Here is a 16,230-nt window from a genome sequence, read left to right on the forward strand (position 1 = left end):
AAGTATGTATGAAACTTTATTGTACAATAACAATATCATTTTCATACATTCAACTTCTCGTCAGATATATACTTAGTTGATAGGCACCTTTGGCGGAGGGCAAGAGACAGCTAATTACAGACCTAATAGTAAACAACATATGTTGTAGGTAATACAAGTTAATTAACAATACCCTAGTTCCTACCTGTTTAGCAGAGATTTCATAGCTTGTGCTGAGAAGTCTGCTTCGCCTCAAAGCTTCAGCGAGGGTGTGCCCTATGGCTGAGAAACTCTTTGAAAGGACTGTCAATGGGGTCTTATCCACTTACTCAACAGAACCTAATGGCAATTGTCACTGGAGTCTTATTCAATTACATGACAATATACCTATGCCTCTTGGCATATAAAGGAGTAAAATATGATCCCGATCACCCGATCCTAACCGTGGATTAGTAAATATGATTGAAGGCGTTATCCCTAAACACCTTTCAAACAACCTAAAACTCAACACCAATAATTTTAAAAATCACAATATATAAAATATAAGGACAAAAATTAATATTAAGGATCAGTCTTCTCTCCTTTCCCCAGCACTGTATCCGCTGATACATAAGGCCCTAGAGAGAAGCATTTCTCATATGTCACTCTCACATCTTTCAAGTAATGTGAGGCGAACACTGAGTTACATCTCCAATACGTGGCCGCTAAGATGTTCTTCATTGACATGTTCTTGTTGAACGACAATGATGTAGCGACTGCACGTACTTCGTGTGCTTTTACCCTTAAGGTCTTATATGCCTCACTATCACAGCTCATGTGGGCTTCAGTTATAATGTTCCTAACAAAAAATGCTAAGGCATTTTTTGACTTAGCTCTTCTAGGGTCTTTAACCGCACATCATAAACTTTGATTGCAACTCTGCAACTGCTTCTTCTTCTGCAGGTAAAACTTCAAAGTTCTCACAGGGCATAAAGTTCTTTCCATTTCATTTTTCCCACTAATTGAGAAAGGCCTTTTACTTCGAAAGTCCTAGGCCAAGGTCTAGAGGGGTTTTCATTTTAGCTAGAAATAAAGGTTTAAAGACAATACAGCCGAATCTTCTTAAAACCCACTCTCGAGTCAAGCGCTTGCAGCTCACTCACTCTTTTCGCAGTGGCGAGAGCTATTAAGAAAATACATTTTCTAGTCAAGTCCCGGAAAGTAGCTTTATCGGGAGGTTCGAATCTCTCCGACATAAGATATTTGAGAACCACATCCAGATTCCAACTAGGGGTGAGAGAAGTTCTTAATTTTGTAGTTTCAAATGATCTAATTAAATCATGCAGATCTTTATCATTCTCTATGTTCAGGCCCCTATTCCTGAACACAGCTAATAACATGCTCCTATAACCTTTAATGGTTGACACTGCCAGATGAGATTCTTCTCGTAAAAACAAAAGAAAATCAGCAATTTCGGTCACAGAGGTATCGGAGGAGGACAGCTTCTTCGCCTTACATCATCTACGGAAAACTTCCCACTTCGATTGGTATATCCGCATGGTTGAGGACCTTCTTGCTCCAGCAATTGCTTTTGCCACTTTGCGAGAAAAGCCTCTCGCTCTGACCAATCTTTCGATATTCGAAAGGCAGTCAGAGCGAGAGCGTGGATATTCTTGTGACACCTCTCGAAGTGGGGTTGTTTGAGCAGATCTGTCCCTTTTGGGAAGAGATCTGGGGAAGTCCACTATCCATTCCTGTACCTCTGTGAACCATTCTCTTGCAGGCAATAAGGAGCGATCAATGTCATCCTCATTCCCTCCAAGGACACGAACTTTCTCATTACTTCCCCCAGCATCTTGAATGGGGGAAACACATAAGCGTCTATGTCCTTCCAATCCATGAGCATGGCATCTATGGATAGGACTCTGGGATCGTCCCCCAACGAACAAAAGTTCTCCATCCTTCTGGATAGGAATGTTGCAAACAGGTCCACTTTTGGCTTCCCCCAAAGAGACCATAGTTGCTGGCAGACTTGTGAATGAAGGGTCCACTCTGTTGGAAGGACCTGGTTTTTCCTGCTCAATCTGTCTGCTCTTATGTTCTTTCCTCCTTGAACGAACCTCGTCAGGAGTCGAATCCCTCTTTCTTCTGTCCATATCAACAGATCCCTTGCTAGTTGGTAAAGGGAGAAAGTGTGTCCCCCCTTGTTTTTTTATATAAGCCAGAGCCGTGGTGTTGTCCGAGTTGACTTGGACCACCACACCTCTGACTTCGTTCTCGAAAAACTGCAGTGCCAAGTGCACTGCTAAGAGTTCCTTTGCATTTATGTGCCAGGCCTTCTGTTCTTCTGTCCAACTGCCTGACACTTCCTTCGTCCCTAGTGTTGCTCCCCACCCTGTGTCCGAAGCGTCTGAGAACAACACTAGGTGAAGGTTCTGAAGGGACAAGGACACTCCTTCGTTTCTTCTCAGTGGTTCTAACCACCATCGTAAGTGGTTTTTGATACTCTCTCCTATGGGAAAGGTATCCAATAGATCTCCCTTTCTTCTGTTCCAACTCCTTCTTAGATGGAACTGCAAGGGTCTCATATTCAGCCTCCCTAGAGAGATGAACTGCTCCAGCGAGGAAAGAGTGCCCAGAAGACTGAGCCATTCCCTCGCTGAGCTTCGTTCCTTCTCTAGGAAGACCGAGATTTTTTCCAACCCTTTCGAGATTCTTTCCTGGGATGGATACGCTCGAAAACCCCGAGAATCCATCCGAATCCCCAGATAGACGATAGTCTGACTGGGGATTGTGTGAGACTTCTCGAGGTTTACGAGCAATCCGAGAGATCTGGTCAATTGAAGAGCTATCTCCAAGTCCTCCAAGCACTTTTGTTTTGTCTGCGCTCTTATAAGCCAATCGTCTAAGTAAAGAGATATCCTCACCCCCTTCAGATGTAGCCATCTTGCTACGTTCCTCATCAACGCTGTAAACGCCTGAGGAGCCGTCAAGAGGCCGAAACACAAAGCCCTGAACTGATAAATCCTTCCCTGCACCATGAATCAAAGATATTTCTTAGACGAATGATGCAGGGGGACGTGAAAGTACGCATCTTGCAGGTCGAGGAAGACCATCCAATCTCCTGGACGGAGAGCAGAGAGAACCGAGTTGGATGTCTCCATGGAGAACTTTGTCTTCTCCATGAAGCGATTCAATGCACTCACGTCCAGGACCGGCCTCCACCCCCCCGAGGCTTTCGGCACCAAAAATAGGTGATTGTAAAAACCTCGGGAGTGCGGATCCTGTACTACCTCGATGGCCTCCTTCTCCAACATTTGCTGCACCAACCCAAGAAGGATCTCTCTCTTTACAGGGTCTTTGTATCTCGCTGACAGCTCCCTCGGTGTCGTCGTCAATGGAGGTCTGTTCTTGAAGGGGATGAGGTATCCTTTCCTTAGAACTTGCAGGGACCAAGAATCTGCTTTCATTGAAGCCCATGCTTCCGAGAATCCCAGAAGTCTGGCCCCTATGGTGATTGGAGGACTGGAATTTCATTTAGCGTTCTTCTTTGGAACTCTAATGGAAGATCTTCCTCTTTTCTCTCCTCCTCTCTTCCTTGGGGCTCGGCTAAAAGTTCTACCTCGAAAGGGCTGTTGGGCAGGTCTTGGCTCCCTCTTCGAGACAGAAGCAGCTGGTCTAGGCTTCTTAGCAGAGTGTACCAGCAAATCCTGTGTTGCCTTCTCAGTAAGCGTATGGGAAATGTCCGTTACCAACTGAGAAGGAAACAACTGTTTAGACAGAGGGGCGTATAAAAGAGAAGCCCTCTGTACTGAAGAGACTGCTTTGGTAAGAAATGAACCAAAGACAGACCTCTTCTTTAATACTCCTGTCCCGAACAAGGATGCCACTTCAGCCGATCCGTCCTGCACTGCCTTATCCATACATGCCAAAACACTATGCAAGACTTCTGGTTCCAAAAACTGAGGGTCTTGCGTCTTCTTGGCCAAAGCCCCAAGGGACCAATCTAGGAAGTTAAAAACTTCCAAGACATGGAATATTCCTTGAGGAGATGGTCCATTTCAGACATTGTCCAGCTTGTTTTGGCCGATGGAAGTGCATGTCTCCTTGCCGAATCCACCAAGGTCGAGAAGTCCGCTTCAGCAGATGAGGGAAGAGAAAGTCCCGTAGATTCTCCTGTGCTATCCCAAATCCCTCTCTTTCCTGATAGCCTGGAAGGGGGACAGGTAAGCACAGTCTTCCCCGCCTCCTCCTTGGTTTTAAGCCAATTTCCGACCGACTGCAAAGCCCTCTTCATTGAAATGGTCGGTTGCATCTTCAAGAAAGAGGAAAACTTCGCAGCCTTCGTACTCGAAAATATAGACCGAGGAGAAGGAGGGGCAGCAGGACTCAGAGACTCTCCAAATTCTTTTAACAAGAGGGCTGTTAATGTCTTATAATCTGTAAGACCTGCCCCCTTGTTTTCTTCAGAGTCCGAGACATCCTCCAATTCCGGTTGAGTTTTATTCGGAGAAGAGTGTGCGACCGGAGGACTCCTCTCTCGGGAATGTAAAGGGCTTGTAGCAACACCGACTGCAACCTGACAAGGGCTACGGCCGCCCGTGCGGCACCTTGAGTCCCTGCCAGGAGAAGGCCGATGTTGTTCTTTTACCTTAAGGCCTTCCTGACAAGGACGACGGTCGCCTGTGCGACACCTTTCGTCCCTACCAGGAGAAGTCCTTAAATGTTGTTCCCTTTTTTCATGATCAATTCCTTCCCGACAGGGGCTACGATCGCCTGTGCGACACCTAGAGACCCTGTCAGGGGAAAATTGATCTTGAGAAAAATCCCAAAGAGGAGCCTCCAAGTCCGCTTCAAACTCCGATAACTCATCCAAATTGTATTCTGGATTGTAAAAATCCTTGCGCCTACCTTCAGACGCTCTAGGCGCTTTACGTCTTGTTTCAGCAGCTTCAGGCTTTCCAGGCGCCTTGCGCCTCCATTCGGACGCTTCAGGCTCTTCAGGCGCTTCGCGCCTCGTTTCAGGCGCCTCAGGCTCTTTAGGCGCTTTGCTTCTTCTTTCAGGCGCTTCAGGCTCTCTAGGCGCTTTGCTTTTCCTTTGAGGCGCTTCAGGCTCTCCAGGCGCTCTACGTTTCCTTTCAGGCGCTCTAGGCCCTCCAGGAGTTAAATATTTCCTTTCAGCCACTTCAGGCTTTTCAGGCGCCTTGCGCCTCATTTCCATTACTTGAGGAGCTTTACGCCTCATTTCAGGCGCTCCAGGCGCTTTTCGCCTCGTCACAAGAGTCCCAGGATCTTCAGTCACTTTGCGCCTCACTTCAGGCGCTTTGCGCCTCATTTCAGGAGTTCGTCCGGTTTTGGGAGTTCCAAATTTACTCCTCGATTCGGACATCTCATGTGCTTTCCTTCTAGTAGGAGGTTCAGGTATATTCCTATATATATCATCTCGCCTTGACGGCGTTTTGCGCTTGACAGTAGCCCGACGTCTGGCTGGCGCCAGGCTTCTGGCAGGCGCCTCGTCCGAGCTCTCAGAGAGTTCTAAAGGACGGGATCTTTTGATCGGGAGAAATCTATCCTTCCTTCTAGGAGGATCAGATTTAAGAACTCCTACTAGCGAAGATATCTGTTTCTGCATATCCTCCAACATCTTCGTAGCTACGTCCCTCTTTCCAATTTCCGATGCAGGAGAAGGAGCTCCTTCCTCCTCTTTTCCGGAGGATATTCTTCCGGAAATTCTTCAGGGCTTGAGTAAAATGAAGGAGACTTCCAAGTTCTCTTCGAAGGTCTCGACAATCTATCTGAACTCCATCCTTTTTTAGATGAGGAATCAGACGAAGAAAAAATGACAATTTGTCTAAAATTGCATTTTCCTAACTATACAAACCTGAGGTCCTTTTACAATTGGAAGGTACTAGCGGCAGCTGGATAGGTCGTAAGCTTTCGAACAAGGGGTTCGGTAGTTAACTGCTTGTCCGACAGACGCGCGTGCGCGACTGGGAGGTAAACAAATCACTTTTGCTTTTGGCCCAAGCAAAAACTGCAGAGTGAGGGGTGGCATGAGGTGGGGCTATGTGTAAAAGGACCTCAGGTTTGTATAGTTAGGAAAAATGCAATTTTAGACAAATTGTCATTTGTTCCGACACGGCATACAAACCTTCGGTCCTTTTACAATAGGAAGACTCACTTCTTGGTGGGTGGAATCTGAGTCTTTTGTGAACAGACTGGTGTTCGCCCAACCTTGGAAGCCTCCCTGGTCGTAAGAGCGAGGGAGGGATCCAAGCCTCTGTCCGATTGATCGGGGTGTGCACCGCAGGATCAATGGTCAGACCTCTGGACCGAGTACTAAGAGAGAGGCAAGCGTATCTCTTCGTACCAGCAATGTAAGAACTTGTTCCTGTACAGGAGCAAATATAAAGTCATGGGTTTGACTCTTGTAGGCATCCACTTCCCCCCCTTGTAGAAGGAAGTGGTGGATATTCTGCTCCTATCCTAGTGAAAGGGATAGGATGGGGCTCTGTCATATAGCTCACCTGCATCTCGTCCTTATCCAGCATGGTGACAACCGTGGCCCTCTGCCCACAGGTAGAGGAGGAGGAAAAGATGGGAAGAGAGAGCCAGTCACTCACTCACTCACACATCCATCCACACAGTCACACCAGGACTCGATGCTGTTCAGCCTGCGAGGGTCGTGGTTAGCTACACAACTTGTTGAGCAGCCACCACGGGTCCCAAGGAAAAGGTATCCAAGGACCTGTGGGCAATATCCCGAAGGTAGAAGGACGTAAAGGTAGTCTGGTTAGACCAGACCCCTGCCTTCAGGACCTGCGCCACGGAGAAGTTCTTACGAAACGCCAACGAGGGGCCAATACTTCTGACTTCGTGAGCTCTCGGACGGGACGTACGGATGTCGTCACTACCATCAGCCTCATACGCCCTCCTGATGACCTCACGCACCAGAATGAAAGAGTGTTCTTGGATACTTCTTTCTTGGTGACCCCGTGCTAACGAAGAGGCGTCGACACTCAGGCCTGAGGTGTCGAGTTCTCTTCAGATAGCGCCGTAGCGCACCCTCACAGGACAAAGCAGCATCTCATCCGCATCATTATCGGTGAAGTCCATTAGGGAGGGAATCGTGAATGACTCGAACCTGTCGTCAGGGATCGACGGTTTCTGAGTCTTCGCAACGAAGTTCGGGACGAAATCGAGCGTCACAGATCCCCATCCCCTGGAGTGTCGTACATCATAGGAAAGACCATGAAGTTCCCCTACTCTCTTCGCCGATGCCAGGGCCAGCAAGAAGAGGGTCTTGAGGGTCAGATCCCTGTCTGACGACTCTCGGAGTGGCTCGAACGGCGTTCGAGTCAGACTCCTAAGGACGAGAGTCACATCCCACGCAGGGGGCCTGAGTTCCCTGGGTGGGCAAGACCTTTCGAAGCTCCTCATAAGCAAGGAGATCTCGAAACGAGTTCGAGATGTCCAATCCCTCAGTTTCAGGGGACGAGCGCCAAGGCGGCTCCTGTATCCTTTGACTGTGGGGACCTGAGAGGAGCTTCTCTCGCGAAGAAAACGAGGAAATCCGCTACCTGCTGAAGAGTGGCTCTGAGAGGAGATAGACCCCGTCTACGACACCAACCACAGAAGACGGCCCACTTCCCCTGGTACACAGCTGCAGAGGACTGACGGACGTTTCCAGCCATCTCTGTTGCTGCGCTACGAGAAAAGCCTCTCGTTCGCAAGAGATGGTGGATAACAGCCAGCCGTGAAGACGTAGAGACTGGACTGCTCGGTGGTACCGCTCGACGTGTGGCTGGGCGAGAAGGTTGTGCCAAGGGGGAATCTCTCTCGGTTCTCCTGCGAGAAGAGCCAGCAGGTCCGGATACCAAATGGCCTGTGGCCATTTGGGAGCCACCAGGATCATCCTGAGATTCGGGGTGACCAGTGCTCGACTGATCACCTTGCGAATCAGGCTGAACGGGGGAAAGGCATAGGCGAAGAGGTTGTCCCACGGGTGTTGAAGAGCGTCCTCTGCAGCTGCCCATGGGTCCGGCACGGCCGAGAAGAACACCTGGAGCTTCCTGTTGTGCCGGGTGGCGAACAGATCCACGACTGGTCGCCCCCACAGGTCGAAGAGCCTTTCCGCCGCCACGTCCTGGTGTAGAGACATTCGGTCCCTATCACCTGATCCCGACGGCTGAGCGTGTCTGCTACTACATTCCTCTTCCCTGGAATGTAGCGTGCCGACAGCTCTATTGAGTGTGCCTCGGCCCACTCGTGCACCTGCCGAGTCAACTGGTACAACGGGAGAGACACTAGTCCCCCGTTTGTTGACGTAAGCCACCACCGTGGTGTTGTCGCACATCAACACCACTGAGTGTCCCACCAAGCGGTCCTGGAACTCTTGGAGAGCGAGGAACGCTGCCTTGAGTTCCAGTACATTGATGTGAAGGTGCTTGTCGTTCTCGTCCCACACTCCTGAAGTCAGCAACTCCTCCAGGTGTGCGCCCCATCCCTCGGTCGATGCGTCTAGAACAGCTGCATGTCCGGGGGGGGAGTGCGCAGGGGCACTCCTCTTAAGAGGTTCCTGTCGTCCAGCCACCAGGCTAGGTCCTGCCTCACCTCCTGTGTCAGTGACACTGGAAAGCTTGGGGGATCCGTCGCCTGTGACCAACTCTCCTTTAGTCTCCACTGAAGAGACCGCAGGTGAAGACGCCCGTGAGGGACTACTTCTCGAGTGACGACAGGTGTCCGATCACGACTTGCCATCGCTGAGCTGCCTGTTCCTGCCGAGACAGGAACTGGTTGGACTGCCTCCCTGAATCTGCTGATCCGCGAGTCTGCGGGGAAGACTCGCCCTGCTACCGTGTCGATCAGCATACCCAGGTACTTCATCCTCTGCTTGGGCTCGAGATCGGACTTTTCGAAGTTCACAACGATCCCCAGATCGCGACAGAACTCGAGCAGATCGATCCCTGTCCCGTAGCAACTGCGAGCGGGAGCTCGCCAGGACTAACCAAATCGTCGAGATACCTCATCAGACGTATCCGTGCGAATGGGCCCAAGCAGACACCAGAGTGAACACTCGCGTGAACACCTGTGGGGCGGTTGAGAGACCGAAGCAAAGTGCCGAACTGACTGGGTACAACCGTCCGCCCTCGAGGATGAAAGCGGAGGTACTTTCTGGAAGACTGATGAATGGGTATTTGGAAATACGCATCCTTCAAGTCCACTGAAAGCATGAAATCGTTCTCCCTGATGGAGTCGAGCACTGAGCGTGCCGTCTCCATCGTGAACCGGGTCTGGCGAACAAACCGGTTCAGGGGAGAGAGATCTATCACCGGGCGCCAGCCTCCCGTAGACTTTTCCACCAGGAAGAGTCGACTGTAAAAGCCCGGTGACTGATCCGTGACGATTTCTACAGCTCTCTTGCTCAGCATGGTCTTGATCTCCTGTCTCATGCTACGTCCTTCGATGACCCTGGAACGTACGACTGCTGTTGGACCGGGTTGGAGGTGAGGGGTGGCCGAGATTCGAAGGGTAATAGATATCCCTCCCGAAGGGACATATACAATCCAAGGTCTCGGCGCCGTAGCGCTGCAAGTTGCCCAATGGCTGGCCAGGCACCCCCCACTTCCGGCAGCAGGTGAGGGGGAACGCCGTCCCTAGCGTTTCCCCCCTTTCTTCGACTTCTTCCCAGAGCCTCCACGGGAGGAGGAGGGCTGGGAGGAGGGCTGGTTACGGCCCCCCTTGCCAGAAGTCGAAGAAGACAGAGTCATTTCCCGGGGCTTCGACGCAGCTACCGTCTTAGCCACCGAGGAAGGCGCTAGCTAGCCGAGCTCTTAGACTTGGCCGCAGTCCGAGGCTGCCCAGAAGCCTTCGAGACCGCCTGGTGAACCAGTCGGTCACTGTCGTCAGTGCGCCGTCTGTCCACCGCAGCGTCCACCATCTCTCCTGGGAAGAGAGACGTGGAACTCCGTAAAGGTCCGTTGCGAAGTCCCAACGCCGCTTCACGCCCAGCCGCCCTGGAAACCCGAGTAAGGACAGCGTCCCTTCGTCGGAGAACCAGGTTGGCCCACAGGTTCACCGTCTGGTGGGCAAGGAAGGAGATGGCTCTTCCCCCAGACTGGCAAAGTCTCCTGAAGGCCGAGTCATCTTCGGGAGAAATTCCCCCGGAGTTGGCTGCGACCTTAGATACTGTGAGGGACCACAGATCTAGCCAGGAGACGGCCTGGAAAGCTGCCATGGCGGTAGATTCCAGGCTGAGTGCCTCTTGCTGCGAGAACCACAGGTTCTCGGACAGGAGCTGCTGCAGAGACACAACCCGGAGTCAGCCTGGCTAACTCCGGTTCACCTGTTTTGGGCGGCATCGGGTCTTCAGATGGCACGTAAAAAACTTCCCGCCGCCGCTGTCGCAGCAGAGGAGGTGGAAGCAGCTGCTCGACCTGCCAGACTTGAGCGAACGAACCGTCGTGTCCGGAGACAAGCGATTCAACCTGGTCCAGCACTGAGTCCGCAAGCTCAGAACGCTGGCAAACCCACCGTCGGTCTGGGTTCCCTCTTCGGGCCCCAGAACGACTCGAGCCGGGACGTGGGCTCGGATGGTGGGAGCGGCGATCCTTCCCCGAGGTCGTTGTGCTGACGAATCAGCGCCAATAACCTCGGCAAAGTTCCTCTGGATCTCAGGAGTGACTGCGTCCTGCGGAGTCGGGACCGTCCAGTCCCTCAAACAGGAGCACCTCCCGAGACCCTCCTCCCTCAAGGAGAGGAGCAGCGACAGACCCCTCTCGGTCTCCTCCAACCACCTGTGCGTACGACCTGGCTGGTCCGAGAACCGAGCCTGGTACGTACGACGACGTGGTGGGATCCTGAAGGGCGCACCCCTCACGATCACTACCTCAATACCTCGCCCCTCCCGGTGTAACCCGAGGAGGTTGAAGGTATGGGAGAGGAAGACCTGACGCTCCCTCCTCGCTCGCTGGCAGAACCAGCGGGCTTGGAAGGACTGCAGGCGATCGCCAACCCGCGGTGGCGATCGAGCTGCAGACCTATGTCGAGCCGTCTCGCTGTGGAGAACGGCTGGACCGAGAACAGCGGCCCCGGTCTCGTGTGTCAGAGGAGCTGGTGCTGGTCGCCGTACCCGATCGCTCTCTGTGAGTGTACGGTACAGGCGACCGGCGAGCTCCACTGTCACGGTGAGATCGGTGCGTATCCTCACGGTGCGTCAGTTCGCTGGTACCAGCCGTGGCTGGTGCCGGCGAACGGGGGACCTCTTCCCAGCCTCAGCCCGCCCGTGGCCGGTCATGGACCGTCACGTCTGCCCCGGGTAGCCAGCTGCTCGCCGCGAGAGCGAGAGCTGGTTCTGGTGAGAGTCAGTGAGCGGCTGTCACCAGTCTTCCGCTCCGTGCCGTGAACCTGACGCTGAGCGGACTCAGAGGTCTGGTTCCTGGCTGCACGGTCCGCTGGTAGGCGACCGTACACTCGGTACCTCTCGCGAACGAGCGGCCGAGACGGAACCCTGCTGCTGTGGGCCGAACCACTGACAGCAGGTGAGGAAGTGCCGGTGTTAGCCGGCACTCCTCTGGTCCCCGTAGTCTTCTTCCTTGCGGAAGAAGAGACGGGTCCTGCCCCCGAAGGATGCGAAGGAGCGGGTGACCAGCGGAAGAAACCCCCCCGTCTCACCAGAGCGAGACGGGCCCTTAGAAGTTCCCGAAGGAGACTTCTTAGGGGGGGGGGGAGGCGACCTTCTTCTTCTTCGGCGGGGGAGCCTTAGGAAGAAGAAGGGGAAGAGGCGGCAGCCGACGGCGACGACGAAGAAGACGATGAAGACGACGGACGACACCTTCCTCTCTTCTTCTTCTTCTTCGTCAACCTTCTCAGGACCGACGTCAGATCTGTCATCCAGGACGGAGCCGGGGCTGCTGTTGCCGAAGCAACAGGGCCCGCGGACGCACCTGTCCGAACAGATCAGCATCGGAGCAGCGGGCGCCAAGGAACAGGAACAACATCAGCATGGTGTCAGGCATCACAGGAAACCGGCAAGACGAGACAGCATGGAGCAGGTACAGGAACGGCAGCAAGTGGTCATGGGCAGGTACGGCAGACTGTGTAGGCGGTCCAGATGGCGGGGGGACCAGCGGCACAGACATCCTAGGTTACCGGTGGAGGTCCAGGGGCGAGCTCTTCGGGCACACGAAGTCCGGTCGCGGCAGCACGGCAAACCCAGGTGGCGGCATCACACTCCCCCCGAGTTACGGCGACTGGCCCCTGCACCGATGTAGTGGGTGTCACAGAGACCGCGTGCTGGGTGTACACCAGGTGAGGAGGGTGAAAGCATAGCCGGTGTTGTAAGGGTCGTGGTGGTGGTCGTGACCGTTGCATGGGTGACCGCCACGGCGCCAGCGAGATGGTAGAGCAGCCCCTGGACACTCGGCACGCCCTGCAACCCCAACGATGCCCACACCTGTCCGAGGTCATCCTTCGCGGCAACCGCACCTGAGGAGGCAAAAGTCGGGTGGATTAGGGGGATCCTCTCACCCGCTCGCGCGAAGGACGAACGGATAGAGGACCCAGAGTACAACTGGACGTCAGGGTATCTAGCGCCCTCCTCCACACTCGACAAGTCAGGAGAAGAGAAGGACCTAGACACCCCCCCCCGAAGGGGAAGGCGCGAGACATGGAAGTTGAGCGGGCGGCAGGAAAGAAGACGAAGTGTCCGTCACCAAAGGAGTCGCAGGAGAGCTTTCCGACGACTCCTTTGCAGGCCTTCGCTTCTTTCCTGCCCTCATACAAAGTCCACTGCGCCTCCGACCAATCATTACAAACATCACAAGGCTCGGCTCGGGTGCATTCGCGCCCCCGACACCGAGCACACAAAATATGAGGGTCTATCTCCGGGGGAAAGAGCGGGAACTTCCCGCATTTACGCCCTTCGTACCCGGGCATAGTCTCCGTGGTCAGCGAGGCGAGGAATTCCATCATAAACAAAATTAGGTGAATTAATATGAAAAGAGAGACTGATTGTACTTACAATTAACTCTTTCATACACAACACAACCAATACTTAAGAAAGCAAACGACGAGAAGCGGGCAGAGAGCGTCGAACACACACGTCCACTCGCTGTGAGGCCGAAAGCAAAAGTGATTTGTTTACCTCCCAGTCGCGCGCGCGCGTCTGTCGGACAAGCAGTTAACTACCGAACCCCTTGTTCGAAAGCTTACGACCTATCCAGCTGCCGCTAGTACCTTCCTATTGTAAAAGGACCGAAGGTTTGTATGCCGTGTCGGAACAAACACTGTTTAAGGACGTCTTTCCAACGACTATCCTTGGCAGCCCGGGACGTAACTACGGGATCTGCTGAGGAGACGCCTGACTGGTGGGGATTCTCTGAAACCTCCCTGCGGCTTTCGACATTTCTTCTCCACTGGGCTTGGGAGCTTGAAAGAGGTCTAGGCTGGGAGCGAGACAGAGCCGATCAGACTTCACTGGGAAAAAAAAACACTTTCACTGCACTTACCTTCCAGTTCTTTAATTTTTTGTTCCATATGCTTAAGCGAAGCTTTCAGACTCGCTATTTCAGATGTTGAGCTTGCCGAGTCCGATAATCGGGAAGGTAAAGCTGTATGGGAGGAAACAATAGGGTTAGCAATAGGCAATAGTCCGCTAACTGGCTCGTTAGAGACCGACCTACTTACACTTTTGGAAGAGGCTTTTCTAGCCCTATCTCTCTCCAACTTTCTTAGGTAGGAATCAAGCAACTTCCATTCCTCCTCATTCAAATCCTTGCACTCATCACATGTATTCAATTGCGAGCATACATTCCCTCTACAATTTTTACAAGTGGCGTGAGGATCCACCGAAGCTTTTCGTAGTCTCACAAAACAATTCTCATTCACACACACTCTGAACGAAATCGACATGTCAGACATTATGAGAAATTCCAAATCCAAATCCAAAAAACAGTCCACAATAGCGTATGCCAAACCAAAGATCCAATACGTCACCAAATAGCAGTCCAAAAGATCAACGGCGTAATGAAATTCGAAAATCAAGTCAGGAGGAGCTAGCAAACGATGTTACTAGTACCGCGACAGAGAAAAATCTGGCTTAAAACGGTAATAGTTCCTATTCCTGCCACCCAGCGGCAGGCGGCGGGATCACCTGACCTACCTGTAGTGTGTGCCGCGAAATCTGAATTTCTGTCGGGGACAACGGAGTCTATAGCAAAGTATATATCTGACAGGGAAGTTGAATGTATGAAACTGAGAGTTTCATAATGGTACCTTTGGCAAAGGAACACCATTTTCAGTAGCATAGGTCTATGACACTCACCTTATATCATGTCCTTCATGACAGAGGTATTTATTAAGTCTACCAGTTATGACATCTGGATCATAAAATAAACCCTCTGTTTTTCTGCATAGATCAACATGGGCAGTATTGCACAGTGCATGAACACCTGCAAAACAATATAAATATCCTTAAAATATTTCTTATTTGCAGACAGTTCTTATATGTTAAATACAAGCAAACAACTACAAAGTGCTGACACTGGAATAAAACAAAGTTTAGCTTATGATGGATTAGCTCAGAATCCTAGCCTTACATTGAAATTTACTTAAGTTTACCCTTTGCAAATAAGCACAAGGTCCAAAAAATCTACAGAATCTGATGATATGACAACCATATAGTACTGCAGTAGAATATAAGTCCCATAAAAACATATCTGCTTGAAAGACACTTAAATAAATATTATGGTACTGCAATAGACAATATATCATTTCAAACCTTTATCATGATACAGGCACTTGGATTCATGATCAAAATATGTACAGTGATGTATCACTGCACATGTACAAGCTGAAAGCAATGTCTGTACTATTTACTGAACTGAATGTATTAAAACGCACATTAGGCTACCCTTTCTACTTTCTATCACAAGCATTTTGTCTGGTGAGCACACTGTAAGAAGAGGCACTGTACTTTTGACACAAACACCACTCTACTGTCTACACAGAGAGTACTTATGCAGACATAACAACAGCAGTGTAAAGTAATGTATGTAAATTTTACTTTAGTAGATCTGTACTAAACATACACATTCAGTAAGAAGACATAAAATAGCACATATCAATTATCAAAATTTATTGTGCCTAGCAAGTTTCATGTCCTCTCTCTCTCTCTCTCTCTCTCTCTCTCTCTCTCTCTCTCTCTCTCTCTCTCACACACACAACTCAACATTCTATGGACAAAACATCTAACATACTCCACATCACAACTCAACATTCTGACCACAAACATCCTGACAGTCCCAAAATCAAAACTCAACATTCTCAACATCAAAGTCCTGAATTCTCTACATCACATAATCAATGTTCTCAATATCACACATCCTGAAATCTCCACATAACACATTCAACATCAACACTAAACACTCTGGACATGACATTCTCCACATTACAAATCAGAATTCTCAACATCAAACACTGAATTCTCAACTTTTTTTCTCTCTCTCTTATTCACACTACTGAATACAAAATACATACATGAATTTTTCACACCCTTATGAATCCAGATTTTCTACACACTCCATTATTAGGGTAGGCCTTATAGAGAAATTTCATTATTCTCAATCCTAGAGCAAGCCAATGGTATTTGCAAACACTCAAAAACAAAAGCCTATTACAAAATATCATCAATTTACCTTTGTCAGTTCGACTAGAAAAATACAGGTGGAGAGGTGTTTGCCGGGTACAGTGAAAGAAGTCCTTCCTCTAGTAGCCCCTGTACGCTACGTGTGGAGGTTTTCTCAACTCTTCATTGGGCTGCTTTTGAACACCTCTGTTAAAAAATATCCATACATTGCAGTACTAGCAGTTTTTACTTTGGTACACCTGACTTGACTATATATGTACAGTACAGCTGATCACTTGCAAAAGCATAATCAATTTACATACATGGTTTCAGATTTATGAGGTAGGAAAACATTAACCATAGGAAAGCATTAAATATATATAAAATTTAAAAGAAATTTTACATGTAGCCAGATGAAGCATCTTCGGTGCTTACAATGTTAGTCATATGACATTATTCTCAGATATAAGTAGTGCATCAAAGAACACTGTATATACCACCACTTATAATGTTCTGTGTTTATAGTATCTCTTTAAATGTGGCCCTAAGCAGTAATGCTGACAAACATATCCAAGCAAAGAAAATCTAATAAACACGTATAAGTGAGAAATTTTTAATTTCACTGTTAAAGAGCAAAGATGACCATT

At 50.2% G+C, this 16,230-nt stretch overlaps 1 pseudogene; it reads right to left on the bottom strand.

Annotated features, from left to right (window-relative positions):
- LOC135197877 (uncharacterized) overlaps positions 1 to 16,030 on the bottom strand; it is a 17,232-nt pseudogene extending 1,202 nt beyond the window's left edge.
- Positions 16,031 to 16,230: the final 200 nt, after the last annotated feature.

Source organism: Macrobrachium nipponense, chromosome 23 (genome assembly GCF_015104395.2).
Source record: "Macrobrachium nipponense isolate FS-2020 chromosome 23, ASM1510439v2, whole genome shotgun sequence".
NCBI lineage: Eukaryota > Metazoa > Arthropoda > Malacostraca > Decapoda > Palaemonidae > Macrobrachium > Macrobrachium nipponense.